The sequence below is a fragment of the Cimex lectularius genome, unplaced genomic scaffold (assembly GCF_000648675.2).
Source record: "Cimex lectularius strain Harlan isolate CLEC.00 unplaced genomic scaffold, Clec_2.1 scaffold6, whole genome shotgun sequence".
NCBI classification, from domain to species: domain Eukaryota; kingdom Metazoa; phylum Arthropoda; class Insecta; order Hemiptera; family Cimicidae; genus Cimex; species Cimex lectularius.
The window spans coordinates 3,450,535-3,472,842 of NW_019392677.1; the positions used below are offsets into that span (position 1 = coordinate 3,450,535).

Here is a 22,308-nt window from a genome sequence, read left to right on the forward strand (position 1 = left end):
GATCCAAGTAAATGCTGACCTTATCTGTTTACAGATGGCTCCAAAACCCAATATGGGTCAGGAGCTGGCATTTAAGGAAAAAACCAAGGAGTAGAATGCATATAACCCTTGAACAATATGCCAGTTTTTCATGTGCCCTCATTGTCTGTCAGTCTCTCTTTTCCTCTCATTTTCTCTCTCACTCTCTCACTGTCTGTCAGCCTGTCTATATATCTCTCTCCCTCTCTCACTATCTGTCAGTCTCTCTTTGTCCCTCTCTCTCCTTCTCACTTTCTCTCTCACTCTCTCTTTCTCACTGCCTGTCAGTCATTCTGTCTCTCTTTTTCTTCGCAAAAAATATCCTTATTTATTTATTGTATTTATCTATCGTATAAATAAAAATTAATCTTAAGACTACAACTTGACAATGGAAAATTTTATTTACAAATCTTTTCCCCCTCTATCTCGCCCTGTCTGTCAGTCTGTCTTTATCTCTCGCTCTCATTTTCTCTCTCACTCTCCCTCTCTCACTGTCTGTCAGTCTCTGTTTGCCCCTCTCACTCCCTCTCACTTTCTCTCTCTCTCTCTCTCTCTCTCTCTCACCCCTCTCTCTCCCTGTCTGTCAGGATGTCTTTATCTCTCGCTATCTCTTTCTCTCTCACTATCTGCCAGTCTGTCTTTCTCTCTCACTCTCCCTCATTGTCTGTCAGTCTCTCTTTCTCTCTCTCTCACTTTCTCTCTCATTCTCCCTCTCTCTCACTGTCTGTCAGCCTGTCTTTATCTCTCTACCTGTCTCACTGTCTGTCAGTCTCTCTTTGCCTCTCTCTCTCTCTCTCTCTCTCTCTCTCTCTCTNCTCACACACACACACACACACACACACACACACACGCGCACACGCACGCACGCACGCACGCACGCACGCACACACACACACACACACAAAATCTATCTGTTTCTCTCTGGTATTTTCTAGTACGAATTTGAACATCCTTAGCCCCTATACATTATGCCGAAGAGGGAGTTCCATAAGGCAGCATCGTTGGTCCCATTCCTTATTCAGTATAATTCCCAGGCAATCCTATGAATCCAATATATTATTCCTTACTTATCCGGATACAGATGATACCGCCACCATTTCAACAAATCCAGACCCAATAGCCATTCGTAGTGGCATTGCGAAACCTCTTGTTTAGAAGAATGGTTCTAGAAATGGAGGATCATACTCAACGAAAACAACAAATAACATTAACTTTAAGTCGTACTGCCTCATCCTCGTCCCTCTCAGATCATCTAATATTGACCGCTATTTAGGGCTTCAAGTCGTAGTCTTAACCCCACATTCAAGTCAAAAAGGAAGGACAGCAGAAGATTTAAACTACTCTAAAGACTACTTGACAGTATGTATTACTACTACAACCCATTTGAACGTACAAAATTGAACTAAGGGCTTCAACGAATCGTTCCAACCTACAAAGAACACATTCACTCCAATCCACAATTCTTCGAACCGTTGCCTAAGCTCCCTTCTCTAAATCTTACCTTACTATCCATGAGACTTTCAAATCCACTTTGAACTCAAACCGCAGCAAGTCGATACAGTCGCCCTTTATAAAACCCTGGATCTTCATCCCCTTGAAAACCTTTCATCCCGAACCTTTCCCGTCAATTCTCGCAAAATTCCATTTCACCGGCGTACAAGTTAGCACCGAAAAGAATTCCCGAAGGATTAATCGTGAAATGTCAACATGGATCAGACGTTTTTCGACCTTTTGCCGATGAGTTGTGTCACATGAAAGAAAAAGGCTGAAAATATTACAGATCTATGGATTCAACTGACTTGATTTAGCTGCTGTGGAATCTGTTCCAAACGAATCTTTCTTTCTGCATACAGCCTGCAACACATCACGTTCTTCATAAAATAATAAACTGTTGAGATATAATTAAAATAAAATATATACATTTTCAAAAAACAGCTAAATAAAACAATTCATTTCATATTTCAGGCATTCCATATTAAGGCAGATATTTCTTTGGGTAAAATCCTAAATTTATTTTGTTGTAAAAGCTACTTTTTAGTTTATAAACCTCCCGAAAAAGGCAGAAACTAATTGTTACGTGCACCAGCTATATATGTAATATTAATATTAATTGGAGGATTTAGGTAATAATAATTGCTTATCGGGGAAGCGAAAAAGTCGATTACGCCAGATTGTGAGACAACAAATATTAATTGGTCGTCAAATGATTACTGTCATTTTAATTATTGATAAACATATACAAATCTGTCGGATTGAAAATTACGCGCTCTCCCTTTTTTCGCCATTTAAGACATTGTTTGCATTCTTTGGATCGCATTATCTCGCTGTTCGCCCTTGGTGAGGGCACATTTACGGCTTACTACGCTTTCAGAGTCCTGACGGAGCCAAAGGTCGGATTTTTGTATTTATTATTTTTTATTATAAAACATTGCTCATAAATATGTAGTTTACAATTTTGGAGAAGCAACTGACATTCTAGGAAATAGTCTTTTCTGTTTCGTTGGTATTGGATTTACGATTGTACACCAGCCGATCATTAGAAAGTTGATCCTTGTCGATCCTTTACACGTCCCAAACCAAAATGGATAAGTGGATAAACAAAGAGATTTAACTGACTGATTGAATACTCTGTAACAGACCAAGACGTCGTCCCACAAGGGTACATTCGTGGCCCTATCCTGTCTCCCATTTATACGACGGACATTCTTATCCTAACATTGTCATTATGATAAATGCGAATGGCATCGCGATTCTGTCTTTTAACCCGAATCCTAACCAAGAACACTTTTAGATTATCGAAGACTGGTGCAAAAAGTGGTAGGCAAGACTACCAGTACATTTATTGGAAAACAGTCTTGTCTTCCGATGTACATCAACAACGAAGAACTACCGACTTCCACTCAAATCTTGGGACTACACTTAGTCACTACTCTAACATACAATATTACTGACACTACTTTGGACAGACATATGGAAAGAACGCAGGTCGTGGCCATTGGAGGTACACAAAAGGACAAAGCACATTCAGAGAGGTTAGTCGGGGCAATCGTTTGTATACATTTTACATCTTTTCGATATTTATATCTTATATCTTCATGAGAATATCTTTTCCTTTAAAAACGATAGAATTAGCATGTATCAGACAAATAAGGCTAAAATTTACAGAGCAATCGCTCGTGGAACCATGACAAAGAACCTTTACGGGACACCGTATCATCTCTTTTTTTTGGCAAATTTCATCAAAATCTCTTCGATTACTCTGTAAAGTCGTTGGGTATCCATATCCAAAACTTGTGGAAAAATACCCCATGCATAAGGCAAGCTAATTGATTCATAGAAGGGCAATCCGCAAGACTTACAAGGGTATTACTGGAGGGTAGCGCAATTGAACCAGGATTTTGGTTGGGCTCCGTCATGGCATAGGAGTACAGACACAGAAACACAGTGCAGATCCTTCCAGAATGAAGAAGAGACCACAGAACACGTTTTATGAATTTGTGAGAGTCTATGTACGTGCAGATTCTTACAGTGTTCAAAACTAGGAGAGGAAAAGCCGCTAGCCAGATCCTACACCAAGGAGCTCTTGCAAGGCTATGGAGGTTGATTAACAACCTTATGCTAGCCAGTGACTTATAAAATTAAAGGAGTACAAAATATCTACTCAGGTCGAAGTGCAGAAGGCGTTGTGGCCACGTATTCTGTACCTATTTCTATCCCTATCCGATTCCGACACGAAACCCATGGAGATTCCCGTATGAGAATGGGCAGTTGTAAATATGCCTTTTTTATACGATGGTTTTTTAACTATAGGTTATATCAACGCCTCGGGGTGCCGGTAACTTTGAGAAAAAGAATCTATTTGTAAAATCCCGGGTTCGAATTCATGGCCATGAATTCGAACCTGGGACCTTCCAGTGATGATAGTGGCGGCTATGGTCGCCCTTCTGTACCTTATTATATTAATCGATTTAATCTAGAGGTTAAACTTTAAATACTTTATTGAGAATTGGCTTTGAATTGACCATGGATGGAAAAGGAGAAAATAAGAAATCTCGTCTTGAAGAAAACCCGCAGAGTCGGATTGTTAACCGGGCGTAGCCTATCGTCTCCCGTCGTTCTCAGTCTTTTCCCGCGGCTAGCGTTTTTCTCACAATTTCCATTTTCCCAGTCGGCCGATTCGATCGCGGGTGGCTGGTTCCCAACGGATTTGCGCAACGGACGAGGATTAGGAGTTGGAGGAGAAGAAAGTCTTGCGACGGAAGAAGACGATTGCGACAGGAATGAGCTTCTTTCGGTGCGGATCTCTCCTTGACCTGACCAATTTCGAGGAAATCCCTTCAACACATTCGTCTCCGAGAAATCCTGGCAAGTTGGCCGAGTTATTAATATGCAGGCATTAATCTGAGCCTGTAATTGAGGATGTTTTTGCAAAGATCGGGGCTCTTCAATTCAAAAAACAAGTCTTTACAATGTTTAAAAGATCATGTGGGCGTTCATGTGCCAAGAATGTTCGTAATTTATATCAACTAGAGTTTAAAATTTAAGATTTAAAAAACTATTTCAAATATCTATATTATCCTGTAGTAATTAAGCCGTAAATCATTTGTATTTGTACCGTTTGTTTAATCTTGTTGGTCACGGCCTCTAAAATTATGCCAAGAAAATATTTTTAAAACATTTCTTTTCACTATACGTTTCATATGAATAGAGATAAACTGTTAGAGCTTTGTTTGTCCCTTTCATTTTCCTTTCTCTTTTCTCCCTCAATATCTATTTTAAACACGGATTTGTCATTATTCTGGTATAGGTTCGTTTCAAATAAAACTTTTTTTTAACTCTTTGATGGTCGTCGGTGAAGCACATGTGCGAACAGGGATTCGACCTGTTGGAAAACAGACAGGAACTTGACGATCAAAGGGATGAAATTGGCCCCGAAGGTTAAACGGGCGGTTATTCAATAATGGCTTCTATTTATAAATGCGGTCAAAAACCTTGCTGCGGGAAAACAAAACTCATCTATTTCCGAATGGATTCGTTTCGAATCCATAATTAATTTTAATTGGCAGGAGAAAAGATTTGTTTGCCTTAAAACATCGAGGACAAGCGCCCTTCCACGAAAATTATGCCATTGCATAAATCATGGTTTCTCATAATAGTCGACACTTAGGCAACTCGGCCCAGTAATTCATGACTACAAATACACAAACTGTTTTTCTAATTTTGAGCTTTTACGCTAGTTTATGCTTACAATAAATATATCATTTTTGAAAAACATACATAGATTCGTCCACACTCTCACAACGCAGAATTAGTGAGGTTACGGCGTTAGGGAGGATTTAGGTTAGGTTATATACAGTTAGTGTTGGGACGGTTTAGGTTAAGTACGATTAGGTTTAGCGACGGATTAGATTACATATTCATGATTCAATGTTTATCTATGAAGCTTAGATTGGGTGAGTTTGGCCGTCTAAACAGGGAGCTACTAAAAAAAAAAATACGTAACTGGTTTTTGACTTGAATCACTAATCAGTTACTAACTCATTAGTGAAACGGATCCACACACGAAGCTACTAAAAAAAGATCGAAATTAATAGTTTCTTTAGTGAAACAATGTAAGGAACATTTATCCCAGTCTTTGTGTGTTGACAGTTATGACTTATGCGATGTCAAATTTACTAGCATCACTAAAGAAGAGAAAGAATACGAAGAAGGTTTTGGGTTCAAGCGTTTTACCATCTTCACGCCTGCCTATTCAATTTCGTTTTTGTTTGAGTATCGTTGAGTATCGAGGAAACGAACAGTTTTATAAAACAGGATTTTTTTCAACTGTACAACAAATGTTCACCTGTTGATCGCCCATCTTGAAAATCACACCAAACTTCATTCGCAAGTGATTAATAATGAGTCACTAATCAGTAGAGTTATCTGCGGTGTCCCATTAGTAACTAATGGGACACCGCAGATAACGTATTGAGCCACTTCCAATGTAACTGTTACATTGGAAGTGACACAATTCGGACTGGACGGCTATATTGTTAAGTTTAGGTCAGGTTAAAGTAAGTCTACAAACGGAGCTATTAAAAATAAAACTCAATCGTGGTTAGTGTCACGTACGGCCTAGGTTGGTTGTATAAGGTTAGTGTTGGAGACGATTTAGGTTAGGTTATGTAGGGTTAGTGTTGGGGACGGTTTATGGTAGTTTAAGTAGGTTTAGTGTGGTCGATGGTTTTCACTAAGGTTAATGCTGAAGACGGTTAAGGTTAAATTTGGTATTGCTAGTGTTGAAAACAGTTTAATATTAGATTATGTAGGGTGAGTGTTACGCGTTGTGTGCGTTATGCTAACATAAATACATCATTCTTGAAAAACGTATGTGCATGCATTGGTCCAGAAAACAAAAAAATAAGGCACTTTATTTAGTTCTATCTTGCCAACAGCAGAGAGGTTAAAATTAATCAAAACGAGTTTATACGGTTTGTCATTCATATCCTGTCATTATGACGAGAGTGGAGTCTTGGACTACCCAGTGTTGCAAAAAATGTCTTACAAAACAATTTTGCTTCTTCCATTGACTTTTATGGAAATGCATTTTCAGCGGAGCATATAAGAGAGAATAAACTAAGCTTACTTTTAAAAAGATAGTTCCTACTCACAGTAAGTTGTTTTCAAAGATCCGGATTTCGAGCGTATCATCAGCATCAACAGATTGAAGGAGTTGTGATCGTTGAAAACAACTTACTGTGAGTAGGAACTATCTTTTTAAAAGATTCACTAATTTCGTAGTCCGCTTGACTAGTATAATATATTAGTATAATATAATATATTATAATATAGAGTATAATATATTATAATTAATTAAGGTTTTTAGCTGAGATAAAAAAGTCAATGGCACGAGCGGGATTCGAACCCACGATCTTCGGCTTGATACGCCGCTGCTCTACCACTTGAGCTATCCTGACCTCGATCCACTCGGACAACAACTTCCCATCTCAACCGCACCTTTTGAATTTTCCCTCCTTTTTGCCATTTTTCAAATGTGTAATCGGATTGGATTCTCGACGACAAATGAAATGGCCACGGAGAGCTTTAGTGAAGTATACTTCATTCCAAATCATTAAATTTCACTAATTTCGTGGTCCGCTTGACCAATTGGGAAATGGGTGTCCGAGTGGATCGAGGTCTCGATAGCTCAAGTGGTAGAGCAGCGGCGTATCAGGCCGAAGATCATGGGTTCGAATCCCGCTCGTGCCATTGACTTTTTAATCTCAACTAAAAACCTTAATTAATTATAACTTTTTAAAAGAATTGAGCACGGCACTCACTCCACCATTCATCATTTCTATAAACTAAGCTTATAACCACGTGCTTTTTATGGACTTAATAATGAATGCAAATTAAAGTACTTCCTGCCATAGAGGGCTTAACGTATAAATACTCGTGGGGTGTCGCGGACGAGGGGGCAGAATAACTACACAATACCTTTTAAATATTATTACAAATTGAAACTTTATGCCGAGATTCGAACCCAAAACCGCTACGTGGCAAATACGACGAAATACGACCACAGTCCCTATATTGTACTTCTATTATATTCTTCATTTGCAAACCACCTAAAGAATTTATTAAAAGGTGAAAAAGTGTTAGTTGGATTACTATTCACTTGTAATTCTATTAACAGCTCTATACAAAATATTGGTCCTCCGGGCCGGATCTGAACTAGAAATCTTTTGGAAAAATCCAGGTGGTTACAATTTCAAACGCATTTCAAATAAGATTGATACATCCGCGTATTTCGTTAACTCTACATTGAACAATAATCAAGTCGGTTGATTTACACGGATGTGAAATAACGGTTGAATATTTAAAAAAAAAATGGTATATATATATATATATATATATATATATATATATAAAGTATTGTTATTCTACTCTCCCTATGTTTCAAACCTTACAAATTAAACTGTTAATACATTATTCCTGGAGAGTGCGAAAGAACAAATATTGAAATGTAAAGATGAATCAGCAGTGTGACAAGTTGATTGATTCTATTTGGTTGATTGTCAGCTTAATCCCCTCCATCGGGTTCCTTAATCAATATGAGCATTGTGATGTCAATACACTACCCGCCATTTATTAATACTTCATGTTTTTCTTTACCATTAAAAACGTTAAATGGAGATTCATTACAAAATTTTGAGTGCCGAAGCTATAGCACATGAACATGTTTATTAGATCAACTTAGTCATTCATACGATATAAAATATTGAATTGAGTGGCTTAATTATTTGATTTGTCAGCAATTTGATCAGCCGGATGATTGCCATAGATCCGTAACACAGAGGATACGTAATGCGAAAAACAGATTTCGTGAGATTAACACAAGACAATTATGTAAAAATTCGGCTCGATAGCGTTAAAGTCAAGTATTATGATTGAACTATAATTACTTTTTTTAATATTTTTTTTTTGGTTTATTTTGTTTTGCAACAATCTCCATATTACGTGATAGCCCGTCAGTAGCTAACTTGAAATTGCCTGAATTGTAGAAAGCAGTTCTTTCATACATCCTCGACACTTATTATTAAGTAGTACCAGTAAATAAGTAGGTACAAAGAGAATTTGCATATTATTTATCATGTTCGGACAATACTAAAAAAATTGTTGAACCGTTTTATTTGGAATTTTATAATACAGAGAAGGGAAGTGTCCTAATTAATCGAGTAATCCTAATTAATTACACAGATAATCCATATAACTGTAAACAATGGAATTATACACGTACTGGACATAATTAATCAGAAAATAATTAATGGCGCATTAACAATCCAGGTTTTATTGCCATGGGCCAGCTAATATCGCTGATCTATTTATCTTCCGATCAAAATATATTCCAATTAAATAAACAAAACAAAGATGAAGGAATTTTTTTTTTCAAATCATTTCTTTGATATTCTTTGAAAAGCAGTGACTAATAAGATTTATTATATGATACCATCTATCACAATAGATTTACTGTTTGATAACTAAAAGAAAACTAAACTAACAGATCTATTCGAAATAGTTTTTATCTTAAATGTTAATTTTTTCTTGTTAGTTAGGACTTATGGTAAAATAACAGTTCTTGGCACACCAACGAGCAGATGAAAAAATAGTTTGGAGTCGAATCGAATTTGCCCATTTTACATGGATATGATTTTCGGTCAGATGCACAGTTTTTTTGCATCCTGTTGTTCTATCTACGTCTCTTCTTTATAGATTTCTCATTAAGGTGAGTTGGCTCATGTTAGGTTAGATTAACTAGGTTTATGGACGGTTTAGATTAGGATAACTAGTTTTATGGACGTGTTTAGTAGGGTTTTAGGTTATGTACGATTAATGTTGGGGCGTGTTTAGATTAATTTAAAAAGTATTGAACACCACACTCACTCCATCATTTATCATTTCTATTAATTTATGTAGGGTTAGTATTTGGGACGGTTTAGGTGAGGCAAAGTTAGTGTTTTAGACGGTTTATTTACGGTTAGATAAAGTTGGTGTTACGGACGGATCAGGTAATGTTAGGTAGGGTTAGTGGTTGGGACGGTTTAGGTGAGGTAAAGTTAGTGTTATAGACGGTTTATGTACGGTTAGATAAAGTTGGTGTTACGGACGGATCAGGTAATGTTAGGTAGGGTTAGTGTTTGGGACAGTTTAGTTGAGGTAAAGTTAGTGTTTTAGACGGTTTATGTACGGTTAGATAAAGTTGGTGTTACGGACGGATCAGGTAATGTTAGTTGTTGGGACGGTTTAGGTGAGGTAAAGTTAGTGTTATAGACGGTTTATGTACGGTTAGATAGTGTTAGTTTTGGGGACGGTTTAGGTAATATTAGGTAGGGTTAGTGTTTTAAATCGGTGTAGATTATGTAGGTTTAGTGTTTGGGACGGTTTATGTGAGGTAAAGTTCCTGTTATAGACGGTTTCTGTACGGTTAGATAAAGTTGGTGTTACGGACGGATCAGGTAATGTTAGGTAGGGTTAGTGTTTTAAATCGGTGTAGGTTATGTAGGTTTAGTGTTTGGGGCGGTTTAGGTGAGGTAAAGTTAGTGTTATAGACGGTTTCTGTACGGTTAGATAGTGTTAGTGTTAGGGACGGCTTAGGTAATGTTCGTAGGGTTAGTGGGTGAAACGGTGTAGGTTATGTAGGCGACGGATTTGGTTACACATTCATGATTCAATGTTTATAAGTGAAGCTTAGATAGATGGTGTTAAGGACGGTTTAGGTCAGGCTATGTAGGACTAGTGTTAGGAATGGTGTAGGTTATGTGGGATTAATGTCAAAGTCGATATAGGTTATGAAGTATTAGTGTTGAGGTTAGATAGGATCACATTGCATATTTATGATTTAATGTTTATCCGTGACGCTTAGATAACATGATTTAGTGTTATTGGCAATATTGGTAAATGTTGTAGTACGGTTTAGGATATTTTCGTTCGGGTTATTGTTATGGAGAGGGCCATTAAACAACTGATCAATTATCTTTCTATAAAAATAAATTCCAATCAAACAAATAAAGCAAAGAAGGGTAAGGAAAATTTTCGTTTCGATTTATTGATCGAATTAAGGACTTTGTATTAACCCCATAAAAATACATTAAAGTAGCGTAAATAATTATTTAAATCGCCATAGCAATAAAAAATAATGAAAAAATACGATTTTAATGAATTGAAGCAAAAAATAAATACAATTAAGAGCTACAAAAGAGGAGAGCAATGAAATTGAGAAAGAGCAAGGAGCAAGTATTAATTATGTAATCCAATCAGAAAACCAACTGTAAATCCTTCATGATATCGTACTAAAGGAATCAGTCGATTAAAACAAAAACAAAAACGGCTATCATTCCGAAAAGTAATCAATACAGGTTCGAAGAACGCAACAATCAAAAGCACAAACAAACTAAGGCATATTAGTTAACTTATTATCGTTCTTTTATTTAATCTATTAATACAACTTTTTGTTCTAATATTCATTTTATTAGTCAACTAAAGAACAATAATTACTGTCCTATAGCAGCACTACTGCAATAAACAGTAAATTGTCAGAACAGGAGATAATAACTTCACCATAAACTTATGAGAGTTCACTTAAAAGCTGAGTAGGGCCGCTTCAATATTTATGCTTAGCCACTTAAGCCCTAGCCCTTAAATAACACTCAGTCAAGTTTTCATAACCATCATCTTTTCAAATACATCAAAAATACTGGAAATTATTTAACAAAATTGGGAACGTTGAAACTTGGTAAGCTACAATTTTATATACTATGTGCTTAAATAAAAAAGAAAAAGTCACTTTTGTACTCCGGGAAAATTGGAATATAGTAATTGGGGACAATTGCACGAACAGTACGATAAAACAGGTTTTCTGATTGCGACGATTATGGAAAATGTATAACAATTTAAAAAAATGCAATTGAAGTTAATTTTGGCCCATTATTTCGATAACCTCAAGACTACCATATTTTATTGTAAATATTACTTTGAATAAATACGAATATTGGCTAAAGAAAAAACAGTAAATTGAGATATTTTTATGTGAGATAAGCCAATGGGCCATCGAAGAATTAAACTCAGGCATTATCGGCTCGAAGACGGTTCTGAATTGCAAAACGGATTTGTTACGCCGAATCAGGAAATTGGGGTAAATCAACGGACGGGATGCGCAAAAAGATTGATCAACTAAACTGTTGTGGAATCTAAAGACAATTCTTTTCTTGTGGGGTTGGAATTTGGGATGTGGGTTCATGGTTTTATAGAGACATCTCTCCTACGGTTTCGAGGAATGGGATTTGAAGGTGGGTATGGATAATAAGGTTGAATTTGAAGTAGGGAGATTGGGCAATGGTTCGAAAAATTTTGGACTGGAGTGATTTGATTCTCTGAAGGCTGGAACGCTTGGTTAAACCCCACAGTTCAATTCTGTACGTACAGTATTGTATTCTATTCTTTCAGTAGGGGGTTCAAACGTCTTTTGTACAAGTAACATCACAAATATTAGACGACATTGCTGGAAGAGGGACGGTGCTGTTGAACGAGAGGTGAAGGTTATTTGTTAACAGCTGGTTTCATTGAGTCTGATCCTCTATTTCTTGAATCATTCTTCCGAACTGGAGATACTGGACGTTCCTACAACGGGGAAACGTCTGCATATGTGAGGAGTAGTGTATCATTTCGATAGGAATGTCTAAAGTATATACTGAAAAGAAAGAATTGGAACAAGAATGCTGCCTTACGGAACATCAGCTTCACCATAGTGGATGGTGGATTTGTACTTGAAAGTGCCATAGGGCAGATAGTATTTTTCGTTGAGATAATAAGTAAATAGAAAAAGGCCATTTAGTTTCCATTAGTTCCATTAGATGGGTAGGAATGACACTTGAGCTTTCAAAAGGTGCTGAAGGCTACTACATTATCTGGGTTTGGTTAAAGGGTAGCGGTATATTCTGCATATGTGAGGAGTACTGTATCGATTGATAAGAAGAATGTCTGCAGTATATATTGACAAAAGAATGATTCAACGAAGCAGCCTTGCGGAACACCCGCTTCCGGTATGGCGGGATTATAATTGAAAATCCTTGCAGTGCAGCAGATAGGATTTTAGGATAAGGCTACATTTGAATGGAAGGATGCCCATGGGTTTACTTGAATTGATGGGATGGAATGACACTGGAGCTTTCAAGGTCCTGCATGTTTCTGAAGGCCACTACTGGGTCTGGGTTTGCTTAAAGGATGGCAGTACCATCTGCATGTATGAGGGGTACTGCATCGATTTCGATAGGAATGTCTGAAGTGTATACTGAAAAAATATTTAGACCAAAGATACTGCCTTACGGAACACCAGCTTCAGCATAGTGGATGGAGGATTTGTATTTGAAAGTTCCTGAAGGGCAGATAGGATTTTTCGATAAGTGAATAGAAGAATGCTCTTGAGTTTCCCTGAGTTCCAATTGATGGGTTGGAAAGACACTGGAGCTTTCAAGAGGTGCTGAAGGGTCTAGGTTCCTGAAGGTCCTGCATGTTTCTGAAGGCCACTCTGGGTCTGGGTTTGCTTAAAGGGTGGCGGTATCGTCTACATATGTGAGGAGTACTGTGACGGGATTAATAAAAAGAATGCCTACAATGTGTACTGATAAAAGATTGGGACCAAGTAAGCTGCTTTAGGAAACACCCGCTTCCCGGATAGCGGGATTATACTTGAAAGTGACTACAGGGCAGACAGATAGGATTTTAGGAAGGAAAGAAGCTCTTGTTTTTTCTTGAGTCGATGGAATGGAATGATACTGGAGCCTTCAAGGGGTAGTCATGAAGGTTTCGGATAGCCACGACTGGGTCTGGCTCATGTTGTAGATATATATTTCACGGTTTATACAGTATATAATATTTCCACGAAAGGAACCCAGTTTTTATTTTATTGAAACAGATTAGTAATGCAATCTATGCTTAGTCATATTTCATCCCAACAATATAATTTTCAAACAATAAATTTGTTTCATTGTTAACTATTGAAGAAAAGGCCTCACCGGTCGATAACCGATTGTTGACACACTTTGTCGATGATAAACACAAGTTTTGTTAGACGCCGTGGAATTTGTCACAATGGATAAACATTTTCTTCGGCCAATATTTGATATTCTTGAACTCATGGCGTTCAAGGATTTTGTTATTAGTGCAATAATTTTAAACCGGCCACTATTTTTACGTTCTTTAAAATAGGACATAATTTGTTCAGCGTCAATTATCAAAAACGAAACGGTTTTTAAAACTTCCCACAGATTTGAAAACACCAGGCATAAATTTTATACGGACTTTCTGAACCAGTTCGGATGAAAGAAAAAATGCCGGAATGGAATGGACCGAAACAGAGAGAATAGGCGGGCCAAAATGTTCAAACCGCAAGAAAACGAAGTATTGTGAATAAACAGTATTATTTATCAATTGTAATTTTTACAATCCAGCTTTCAATTTGTTCCAATTGTGGCTAAATATGTTACTTAATTCTTTATACGGCAGATTTTTTTAATACTTATTTAATACTATCTGTACAAAATTATACATTGAGTAATTAGTTCATGTATATACAAATCTGACAGACCAAGAGGAAGTTTGGACTGAACTGATTGGATTCGTTTGGTGTTGGAGGATTGGATCAAATTTCGGTCCAAACAGACGTCTGAGTTGTCCATCTTTTGTTGAGTTTAAACACGTTTACGTTTGTTCTTCTTAGATTGACTTTAATGTTGGCAAGATGGAGAAAAATAAATTCCAAATAAATCTATTTTTTTTCTTACTTTTCTGTCCTAATATTTTTTTTTAATCCATAGCTTCTGAGTTGAGTAAAGACAGGAATGTTTACGTATTATTTCCATTTCCCTTTTATTTTCTTTAAATTGTATTGTGTTGTTCGGACGTTGTGTCTTGATAACACAACGTCCGAATATTTCAAAGCATGGTTTATTGTCTGATTCATTATTATTATTAGGCTTATTTCTGGATACTTTCTTATTTTCTCCCCTTATTATTTTAAATAAGTTTTGTTTTTATTATTGTAAACAATCACATTAAAAAACTGCAAACAACTTATGCGTTACGTATCCTGATATAAGACCTTTAGAAATATATTAACAAGAGCTTAGAGTTTGATCATGGTTATTTCAGTACAATAAAATAGTGCCGTAATTAATTATTTAATGCATTCAATGAAAAAACGACGATTATTCCAGCCTTTTTTACGAAATCATCACAGTCGTAACACACAAAAAACGCTTCGCACTTGCATATTTCTTATATTTCAATCATAATAATCATTAATATGTAATCTAATCCGTTGATAACCTTAAACGTACCTAACTTAAACCGTCCCGTAGACTAACCTTCCCTAGTCTAACCTAAACCGTCCTTAGTACTAAATCACCTAGCCTAAGCTTCACGGATAAACATTGAATTTTGAATATGTAGTCTAGTAAGTTGCGAAACTTAGTCGTACCTAACTTAAACCGCCTATGGCAATAACTGCACGTAGCCTAATCTAATTGTAAGTCGTCTCCCAGCACTAGCATTCCTAATTCGTCCCTAAAACTAAGTCACCTAATCTAACCATCACGGATAAACACTGAATCGTGAAATGTAACCAAATCCGTTCGATAACCTTAACCGTAGCTAACCTTCACGGAAAAACATTGAATCATGGATATGTAACCTAGTTAGTTGCGAAACCTAGTCGTACCTAACCTAAACCTTCCCTCACACTAACTCCCCTAATCTTAACCATCACGGTGGTCACTGACACTAACCCTAACCTAACCTAATCCGTCCTAACACTAACCTAAATATCCTACTCTAAACCATTCTCCAACGCTAATATTGCCTCAACCGCCCCTAACACTAACTCACCTAATCTAAGCTTCACGGAAAAACCTTCAATCGTGAATTTGCTGACTTAACCTATCTAAAATATGTAATAACAAACTAAATCTGCGAATGTAGAAAACTATTTTTTATGTGTCAAATTCACCTTAATGGCTTAGCCTTAAACCTTTCACCCTCCTTCTTAACTAAATTAATTTAAACAAAATTCCCAGAATTTTACCCTAAGTATTACAGATTTACTCTGTTCTAATCTTGATAATTCGTTTTCATTTGAAAAAAAAAATCCAATAACCGTTATCAGGCTTATGTTGTCCGTACTGATCGATAAAATGGGCAATGGCCTTTGTTTAAATTTTACATCTAGCCTAAATACAGTCCAAAGTAACAAGACTTTTTTTATTAACCCTTAGCTTTCAATGTTCCACTTTTTTACCAAAAAGTTTCAAATTAATTACGATTATTGGATAAATTTGATGAAATTTCATCATATCCCTAGTCTAGCTATTAATACAATAATTTGACACCGGTTAAAAATTTAAGGTTTTCATTTTTACAGAGATTTAGAAAACCAAAAGATATATTTATTTGGATGGTAGAGCATGCTTGCAATCCTGAATTTGCAATTGAATGAATAGGTCAAAGTTTGACGACTTTCATGACAACATAAAAATTGCTTGCCGGCAATTTCGATAATGCAACCGATGGATGTCAAAAGTGATTCGAAGTCAGATTATACAATCTCAATTCCGATTCGCCGTGTCAATGATTATTTTTAAGTTGTTTATTATGTTCACGCTTTCACTCGAACTAACAATCGCGATAAGTTCTCAGAGGCGCTTTCCCAACGGGCATCCTGACCAAGGACGAAAACGAATCCGAGGAACCTCGAGGATCCGTCATTAAACGGTAAACCAAGAGAATCTTTTACAGAGGGGAGAAAGAGTTGTGCTGTTTGGTTTAGAAGCAATTTCCACCACGCCGGACGGGAATTATTCCAGGCACGAAGACCATAATTGAAATTTCGAACTCCGTCTAAGCATCTAATTATAACGGAGAGGGAAAGTTAAAGTTTTTGTTACATTTTGTGGTTAACAACCTTCGATAACAACAACCCATTCAATGATAAAAAAATGTTCTAATGTACCGGTTATTTATAATTTAATATTTAAAATATCGCCAAGGAAAAGGAAAGAATCATTCACAGATTTGTTGTATTTTTTGGTCAGTTTTTTAGTTAGTTTTACGATTAGACAAAACGTAAAATTTAACAAGGGAATCTAAAAATCAATTGCCTCTGAAAATTTAGTTTTGCCAAACTGACTACTCCGAGTACGGCCTTTGGGAGCGAGGGCCACCCTATTATACATCAGACATCCTTGATCTTAGGCATATTCAGTAGGGTTCCCCGTTCATACAATCGGGCGAGGCCCGCCGAGGAGAGCTTACGAAAATGGGAGGTCATCTGGATTGGAAGGTCGAAAGGGAACCGCACGAAGAAGTTCTTCCCGAGCATCCAGCACTCTAGAAAGGCTAAACTTTTATACCCTTAGCGGACACGGAAAGAAAGGCTTATTTAAACTGCTCTGGAAACGTGACCGTTCCCGACTGCAGCAGTGAGCAGGTGCCTCAGACAGGAGGCATACTGCAATCGAATGTTCTCGGTGAGCACCATTGTGACCTCTGAATAACGTAAGTTTGCTATTAGAGCAAAGCTTACGTAAATATTTTACTTATTTTCTTAAAAGTATTGACCTTTAGTTTGCAAACATTCCTTACGTAATTAGTAATTAGTATTTTTCTCCTTAATTTAAAATAAGATCAGTTTCTTTTATCGTTGTTTACTTTCCAAATGTTAAGATACAATTATAATCTTTATTTTAAATATACTGTATAATCGAGTTGAGATATACATTTAATATTATTAAAACTCCCTGGTGTTAAGGTTTCACCAGGAAATTTAAAAAAAAACTCAGACATCCCATGTACCCTCACCCTCCTGCATCCTTTGCAGACGACACAGCCGTACTTTCCTCTGATCCCGTCCTTCTACTGTGCCGGAGGAGCTCCAGGCACACGTCCAACGAATAGCCGAAGGCAGCAAACTTTGAAGAGAAAACTATAAAACCACTCATGTTACATTTACCCCTTAATATCCTCAACAACACTCATCCCTAAAACCGTCTGAGTACGCTATAGACAAGAATAGAGCAAACGCTTAGGACTACTCCATAAACTACTTAGACACAAATCTAACATGACGACCAAAACAAACTGACACTGCAAAACACTACTGAAACTGATTTGGACATATGGATTAGTACTATGAGGCTAAACCTACCACTAGCCAAAGTCCCCGGAATCGAAGCCACCACTATGTCTCCAATACCACCCTCCACAACGACCTCAAAATACCCTTTGTGAATAAATAAATCCCCGACAAATTTGCTAAATTCCACGTTAAACCCATTAGCGCAATCTAGGTCCAACATAATCTATACCTTCCCGATAGACGAATAAACTGGAGATGGCCCCGGAACGCCTCGTTAAGGACCCTTGAATGTTGGCAGAACAACAATGTCGCTAAATCCCCTCAAGACATAGTGTATTGTAACTATGTATGATAAAATACATAAAAAGACTATAGAATTTTGAGAATTTTCTTTACAATAAAGCTGTAGGCCTGTCGATGAATTCCAGCATCAAAAATTTTTATAGTTGTAATCAAGGAAATTTAAATTAACCTCCAAATCTCACATTACGAAACTCATAACAACAGCTCAAATATATTATCTGCAAAATGGCAAAGTAGCATTTATCCTAATTTCGCTTTTATAACGAAGGTAGGCTGGTACTTGAACCTGTTTATAAAATTTATTCATTCTTAATTGTAAGACTTAAATATACAGGGTGTCTGGTGAACAGACATCGATATTTCAGGAGGACCGAAGTCCCTGCTGTACAATGTCTGAATCTCACTTTTATCCGAGATGTTTCACTTTTCAGATTATTTCAATCCGTGAAGACCCTCGTGCCTCTTCATATGTTAATCCCACAGTAAATTAGATTTCACCAATAGAAAGGGCATTGAAAACCGTATGAGATCCCTTTGTGTTTTTTATTTTAACCATAAACAAACAAAATGCAAAACCACTAAAGGCCAAATTTTTACGGTTTTTCAAAGTTCTTGTCGAAAGTTAAAGCAAGATTTTCTTGTTTCTGTAAATACTGACCGATATGGACCTTACTAACGAGCTGTAAACACATAAACTTAATTTCTCAATGGGAACTTGTAATATAAAATTAACGTTTAATTGCTAAAAAAAATTTGATTTTTCTGTTACAAATGCTTTAAAAAATTAACGTAAGAAGGCAGGGAATATGTGTGTGAAAATATTAATTTTTCTACCAGTATCACAAAAAGGATTTCATTAAAATTGATAATCCCACGTCCGTAGCCTCCTACTCCTCACTCTTGTAATTATATAAATGATTAAATATAAAACAGGTCAGGCGTGCGAGTAAGAAGAGATTTGAATTTTTAAATAGAGATGTGAAAAGTTATACAGTGAAATTCTCCAACCCCTCGATCTAAATTTAGCCTCATTTTTAGGATCCTTATTATGATTATCGTTCTGCATGAACGGCGGTATGAATCATGATCGGTGCTCGTAAAGCGTTCGCTTCCCTCAGACTGAAATAATTCCATCAATCGCGAATCTCCCCGTTTGAAGGTATGTTATCGGTTTAATAACTTTCCCGATTGCCTGCGGAATGATAGTAAGCTCAAATCTGGTGTGGATTGGTTTTTTGACCCCTTGTTCGTCGATATACCGTCCAAAGCTCAATGTACGCCGAGGAGGGACGGAGGTCGACGATAGTGGTATTGCGCCCATTTTCAACAAACATACGATAAGTACAATTGATAAAACATCTTAAAGACATTGTAGCAATATATAGAATTGGGGCTGAGTAGCAGAGCTGGTGAAAATTATTTAGAGTCAAAAGAAATCTCAAAATTTTAATAAAATTCAAATGTAAAATACTGGACGTTGGGCTCATTTGTTTATCCCCTTTTGAAAAAGTATAAAATAATTGATAAATTGGCTGAAGAGAAGTTTGGACAAACTCAAAAATGCTTTCCAAACGTGAAATAAAGCCTTGCTCAGAATCTAGAGTGACCTAATGTAATATTCAGTCTGTCTGACAAGAGAACGCTTAAGAACTGGGTTCACCGATTTCAACGGAACTTTTTCTGGTGATGCTAGGTTGACAAATATTAAACATGAGTTCGAGAGTTCTTGCCTAGGGGCCCTAGGAGATTAGAAAATATTTCAAGTAATTTACTGAAAAATGCAGTTTTCTGCATTTGTTGTACGTGTAAGTTAAAGTTATTATTTGCCAACTGACATGGTTTTTTGCGTGAGTAAGAAATTGATTGAGGAGTTTAAAAAATCAGATTAGACATTAAAATAATTACAAAAATCAAAACACGCTTGCAGTAAAATAAGGCAAACAATCTTTTTTTTAACAATTCGGATTTCTTTTAAGCACCATTTAAAGACTTAAATACGATTTTTTATAGTACACAAAAATATACAATGAGTGAAAATTGCATTTGGCGGCTAGCCATAGGCAGACATTGAAATGTAACATGATTTGTGGCCTAACGATTAGCAAAGGTTTAAAGATTTTACAATAAACAAACAAATATGATATTCATTTTTTGCACCCCGAAAAACCCCAGAATACAAATTTTTGAGTAAATAAAAAAATATTCTCCAAGGTTCCACCTTCCGTCTGAGCTTTTTTTCAGAAAATTACAAAATTGCTGACAAACAGCTTGAAACTACTCGACGATTGACATCAACTTTATAGGAATTTAAAACAGAATTTCGTTTCGGTAAATAAATTAAACGGGAGACATGAAATAAAGCATTTCGGAAGATTTTATCGTTATTTTTATCAATTACATAATATAAAGTCTGTCTTGTTGTCATAAGCCGAAAGAAAAGACATTAAGCTTTCTAACGGTTGTAAAAATCCCGAACACTATGGATCAAGGTATGGTCTTGAAAAAAGCAAATTCTGTTGTTACTGCCAAGCTTTCCACCTTTTTAAGTTCATCATCAAGGCAAAACAATCTTAAAAATGCCTACTTATATATATTATAATATAATATAAAAATAGATCGTAAGCTTGGCAGTAACAACAGAATTTGCTTTCTTCTTCAAGACATACCTTGATCCAGTGTTCGTGAGTGAAAAATTGTTCGATACTTTTACCATTGAAAAGAGGTAAAAATGTTGGATTTTGATAAAGTCCAGTGTAGTTATGAACTAATAACTTTAATTGGTCAAGCGGACCACGAAAACTAGTGAATTTAGTAATTATGAACTTTTAAGTGGGAACACCGGACATCTGAGAACAAAAAATTGACTCCAGCGAATCCAGCAGAAAAGATTTTTGGTTTGTTATACAACTTCATATTTAAGGTCTTTAAAATTATTGGTATTTAAAATTATTAACCAGTTATCTATCATTTTCCTATTAAAATATTTCTTTTTGAAAAAAACAATTCAGATTCGTTTTAAGCACCCTTTAATACCTTCAAATACTGAATTGTACAGAAAAAAAAGTTTCCGATTTCCTTAAACCCGAGACCCTTTCTTAATTTCAAGACCTAAAATATGAATTATTATAGTAAAAAATGATACTTTTGTGTATTGCACAAAAATTTTTGTTCTCAGATGTCCGGTGTTTCTGCTTAAAAATTCATAACTACACTAGACTTTAACCAAATTCAACATTTTTACAGCCGTTAGAAAGTTTAATTTATTTTCTTTCGTCTTCTGTCAACAAGAAAAATAAGGCTCCTCTAAGAACTCCCTAAAAATTTTACTTCATATCTCCGGATCTAATTTTTTTACCGAATTATATATTAAGTTTCCTGTTGATCGGTGGAGTCGTTTCAAAGTTATTTTGGACGGCGAAAAATTGGATAGATTTTTTTTGTGCGTACGAATGCGGAACGACTTCATCGATCCTAATTTTTAAGATTTAGAACTTATAAAATACACGTAATAGCATAGCTTTAGCCTCCCAAAATAAATCCTGCGTAAACCTTAACCTACGTAAAAAAATAATCGATTGATATGTAATAACCTTGAAATACATACACAACAAGGACAGATACTTCGGACACTCATATTTAAAAAATATATTTAATTTGGTTTATCAATATAATTTGTCTGGACTCCTATGGCCCATTGGCAAGAACGTTCAGAAAAGTGGATAATATTTTTCGACCTGATATCACCAAAAAAATTTCATTAAAATCGATGATCCCACGTCCATGAGGTGCCTTTGTGAGGTAAATTATGATCAAAGAACTGTCAGCCTTGAATAATTGATGAAATAATGACTCAATATATCACATATGTGATGTATGCACCTTTACTTTACCTTGCAATACAAAGTATTTATTTGTCGAGAGACCTAAAATATAAAGCTATAATACATAAAGCAGCCGAACGGCGTCTGTCTAGATTAAAACGTGAATTCAGACCTTTGATAGACAGTGGACATGGCAGCTGATAAGCAAAACCTGACAAAAGTTTGAATTCAATCGAACCATTTCAACTCCGGTCCTCTTCCACCCTGGACTAGCATATTTTACATTCAAACTACCGACTTTAAAGTATCTACTGTTAAATACACTCGGTAATATATAATCCATAACAATTTTTTTAATATTTGGTTATCTGATCATATCTACTCTAAATGTCTTGTTTTAATATATATACCCAGCGAATATACGCTGACGGTTGATCATGGATGAGCGAACTATTTACCTATGATGATGAAATAATAGGAAGGATTTTTGTTAGCACA

General features: G+C 36.1%; 1 protein-coding gene across 3 annotated transcripts in view; it reads right to left on the reverse strand.

The window, feature by feature from the left end:
* Positions 1–22,308, reverse strand: part of LOC106673825 (serine/threonine-protein kinase NIM1-like) — a 117,148-nt gene that overhangs the window by 90,927 nt on the left and 3,913 nt on the right. For 2 of the 3 annotated variants that reach the window (XM_014406131.2, XM_014406130.2), the window contains exon 2: positions 1,818–1,872. The exons of the other annotated variant lie outside the window; for it this stretch is intronic. The gene's annotated coding sequence lies outside the window, so the exon portion shown is untranslated. The remainder of the gene's footprint in view (positions 1–1,817; positions 1,873–22,308) is intronic. 3 annotated transcript variants of the gene reach the window in all.